Source organism: Manis pentadactyla, chromosome 4, assembly GCF_030020395.1.
Source record: "Manis pentadactyla isolate mManPen7 chromosome 4, mManPen7.hap1, whole genome shotgun sequence".
Lineage (NCBI taxonomy): Eukaryota > Metazoa > Chordata > Mammalia > Pholidota > Manidae > Manis > Manis pentadactyla.
This window is the reverse complement of record NC_080022.1, coordinates 97,543,374-97,548,083: the sequence shown is the minus strand read 5'-3', so window position 1 is coordinate 97,548,083 and position 4,710 is coordinate 97,543,374.

Here is a 4,710-nt window from a genome sequence, read left to right as displayed (position 1 = left end):
CGGCCGAGCCTGCTGATGGCCCTAGAGAATTTCACAAAATCCATTTCAAAAGCTTAAAAGAGCTGAACGCGGCCGTTAAAGCTTATGGCCCCAATGCCCCTTTTACCCTTTCTGTTCTTGATTCGCTGTCTCGAGGAGGACATTTACTCCCAGGTGAATGGCTGCGTATAGTCCAGGCTGTGCTTACCCGTGGTCAGTTTTTAACTTGGAAGGCAGATTTTGCTGACCGCTGTCAGACCATCGCTGCTGCCAATGTAAAAGACCCTCATTCTCCAACAGCGTCCTGGACTTTTGATAAGCTTACGGGACAGGGCAGATATATCTCTGAAACCAGGCAGCAGCGCCTTCCCCTTGGTCTTTTATCTCAAGTGAAAGATGCCGCTTTGGGCGCTTGGATATCACTCCCTGCTTCCGGGACTGCTAACACTCCTCTAACTAAGATCACTCAAAGCTCGCAAGAAGACTATAGCGAATTTGTTAGCAGACTGTTAGAGGCCGCCGAAAGGACCCTTGGTTCCGCGGCTGCCAATGATAAGATTGTAAAACAGCTAGCCTATGAAAACGCCAATTCGGCATGTCGAGCCGTCCTCCGCGGTAAGACTCGAGACAAAACTCTTGATGAAATGCTGAGAATGTGTAGAGATGTTGATCCTTTTACATCCAAAGTCCAAGCCCTTTTAGCTGTAGGTGCCGCTGTTCAAACTCCCCCGGCTTCTTATCCTCCTTCCTTCCCCAGGGGCGCACCGCCTATGCGTAACTGCTTTAAATGTGGACAGCCAGGCCATTTCGCTCGCCAATGCCCTACCACAGCTCCTCCTCCTAGAGTTGGGTCAGTCCCCGGTATTTGCCCTCGCTGCCATAAGGGGCGGCACTGGGCCAAAGAGTGCCGTAACAATCCAACAAATCCTTTTTACAGTACCACAAATCCTTTCACCCCCCCTTTTCAGGGAAACGGGCTGAGGGGCCAGCCCCGGGCCCCCCAGCCAATTCCATTTCAGCCGGCCTCGGGGAACAGCCTAGCTGTAGCACTCCCGCCCTCTATCGGGCCACACCCGGGAGTGCAGGACTTGACCTCTGTGCCTCCTCCTCAACAATATTAACGCCTGAAGAGGGAGTTACAATTATTTCCACAGGAATTTATGGCCCACCTCCCAAAGATACTTATTTTCTAATTTTAGGGCGAGCTTCCACCACAATAAACGGCCTTATTGTCCACCCTTCCTTAGTTGACAATGACTATACTGGAGAAATAAAAATTCTTGCTAGTGCCCCCCAGTGCCCTGTCAGCATTATGAAAGGTCAGCGCCTTGCGCAGGCGCTCCCCCTCCCTTTAAGTACATCTCACCCTGCTATTCATAAGCAGCGAGGCTCCTCTACCCCAGGTTCTTCAGACTTATATTGGATCCAAGCTATTACTAAAGAACGCCCCACTCTTAAACTTAAGATCCAAGGAAAAGTATTTGAAGGAATTTTAGATTCGGGGGCCGACTCTACAGTCATATCTCAGGCTTCATGGCCCTCCAGCTGGCCCTTACACGCTTCCTTGACCCATCTACAAGGAATTGGGCAGTCAAGAAACACCTTACAGAGCTCACAGTTATTAAACTGGGAAGATGAAGAAGGAAATACCGGATTCATTCAACCCTTCGTAGTTCCTGGGTTGCCGGTAAATCTTTGGGGAAGAGATATCCTTTCTCAAATGAAGGTCATCATGTGTAGCCCTAATGAAGTTGTAACACAGCAGATGCTTTCACAGGGTTACCTCCCTGGTCAGGGGTTGGGCAAACTAAAACAGGGAGATCCCAACCCGATACTGGCCACGCCTAAGATAGACCGCTCAGGTTTAGGGTTTGAAAAACATTTTTCGTAAGGGCCGTTGCTCCTCCTGCACTCCAGGCAGACAAGATTACTTGGAAAAGTGATGTTCCTGTCTGGATCGATCAATGGCCCCTTACCACTACAAAATTAAATGCAGCCATAGAGTTAGTGCAGGAACAGCTGGCTGCTGGACATATTGAACCTTCTACATCCCCTTGGAACACCCCAATCTTTGTAATCCAAAAGAAATCAGGCAAGTGGAGGCTCCTACAAGACCTCAGGGCGGTTAATAAGACTATGGTCTCTATGGGCGCATTACAACCGGGAATTCCCTCTCCAATAGCCATCCCTAAAGGGTATGTCAAATTAGTAATTGATCTAAAAGATTGCTTTTTCTCCATACCTTTGCATCCTGATGATTGCAAACGTTTTGCCTTTAGTATACCCATTACCAATTGTGTAGGGCCTTCTCCCCGGTTTCAGTGGAGAGTTCTCCCACAAGGAATGGCCAACAGCCCTACTCTTTGCCAAAAGTTTGTAGCACAGACTATAGACCCCTTTAGGTTGCTCTTCCCCACTTTGTATATTATCCATTATATGGATGATATTCTTCTTGCCGGTCCTGACCAGCAACAGCTCTATGCGGCCAGTCAACAGCTAGTCACTGCCCTCCGAGATCGAGGACTACAAATTTCCCCAGAAAAAGTCCAGGTCCACCCCCCCCAACTATTTTTAGGCTTTGAATTATTTTCTAATAAAATCCTCACTCAAAAAATTCAGTTAAAGAGAAGCTCCTTAAACACTCTTAATGATTTTCAGCGTCTGCTAGGAGACATCAACTGGCTCAGGCCTTATTTAAAGCTGACCACCGGAGAGTTAAAGCCCTTGTTTGATGTCCTACGTGGAGACCCTGATCCTTCCTCCCCCCGCTCGCTTTCATCAGAAGCACAAAGAGCATTAACCATTGTAGAGCGGGCTATTTCTGAACAGACCATTAGCTACTTCTCTCCACATCTAAGTTTGTGGCTGCTCATTTTCCCTACCCCCTTCTCCCCTACAGGAGTCCTTTGGCAAAACCATCCACTATTTTGGGTTCATTTGCCAGCCTCCCCCCCTAGAGTCTTAGCTACCTATCCTCAATTAGTTGCTGCCCTCTTACGTTTAGGCCGAGAGGCAGCTCTCAAGTTGTTTGGGAGAGACCCGGAAGTTATAACCCTCCCATACAATACATCTCAATTACAATGGCTTATTCAACATGATGATGATTGGGCAATTAGCTGCACCTCCTTCCAGGGGACAATAGACAATCATTACCCTGCAGACAGATTAGTCCAGTTCCTTCAAAAGACCCCGGTTGTCTTTCCCAAAAGGACCAAAACCACGCCAATTGCTGGGGCCGTAATGGTGTTCTCTGATGGGTCCTCCTCCGGTATAGCCGCTTTCAGTATTAATGGGCAAGTTACTCGAATACAGACAGACCTCTCTTCTGCACAACTTGTTGAACTAACTGCAATAATCAAAGTTTTTGAGCTTTTAATAGATGCCCCCTTTAACCTTTACACTGATAGTGCCTATGTAGCAACCTCTGTTCCCCTATTAGAGACAGTGCCTTACATACGTCCCTCTACAAATGCTTCCCCCCTATTCGCAAAATTGCAAAAATTAATTCTAAACCGCGATGCCCCTTTTTTCATCGGGCACATACGCGCTCACACTGGCCTTCCAGGGCCGCTTGCCAAAGGCAATGACAGAGTTGATCTGGCGACTCAATTAGTAGCCTCTGTCACGTCAGACTCACCCTTGGCTGCAGCCCAACGGGCTCATGAACTACATCATCTCAATGCTCACACTCTTAGACTCAAATTTTCAATCACCCGAGAACAAGCTCGCCAAATAGTTCGGCAATGTCAAGGATGTCTAACTCTCCTCCCAGAGCCTCATAACGGAATCAACCCCCGGGGGTTGGTTCCAGGAGAGATATGGCAAATGGATGTCACTCATTACCCTCCCTTTGGTAAATTAAAATATATCCATGTGTCTATTGACACATGTAGTGGTTTCCTATGTGCATCCTTGCAAACGGGAGAGGCAACTAAAAATGTCATTACCCATGTTCTCTCATGCCTGGCATATCTACCACAACCTAAAATCTTAAAAACTGACAATGGGCCTGGATACGCCAGCTCTAGCTTTAAACAGTTCTGTGCGCAGTTAGGTATTAAGCACATAACAGGAATTCCCTATAATCCCTAAGGCCAAGGCATTGTTGAAAGAGCCCACTTAACCCTTAAAAACATGTTATTCAAACTTCAGTCGGGGGGAGAAGTACTTTATCCGAAAACAGGTAATGCAAAGACACTCCTAAATCATGCACTGTTTGTTCTTAATTTCCTTACTTATGACTCCGCGGGTAAAACCGCTGCTGATCGCCTTTGGCATCCCTCCACGGCAGATAATTATGCACAGGCTATGTGGAGAGATCCGATGACCAACGCATGGCACGGGCCTGACCCTGTGCTCATATGGGGGAAAGGACATGCTTGCATATATGATGCTAAGGCACAAAATGCCCGATGGCTCCCAGACAGACTCATTAAACTTCTAGACACAAATAAAAGCAAAAACAATGATTCTAGTCCAGGGCATATTAACCCCTGAGAAGCCTTCCCTTTCTGTTTAATTTCAGGAGGCAAGGCCAAAAGACCTCTCAGTGTCTCACCAGTTCCAAGCAAGAGACCTAGTCTCTGTGAAGAAAGCGCCTCAACCAGACCCGGACTGGCAAATAATTTGAACTGATAACCCTCTTAAAATTCGCTTGTGTAAAAATGATTGTGTCGCTAACAATTCTAATGACCCAGTTACTTCCCACCTTCCAGAACCCTAACCCCCATG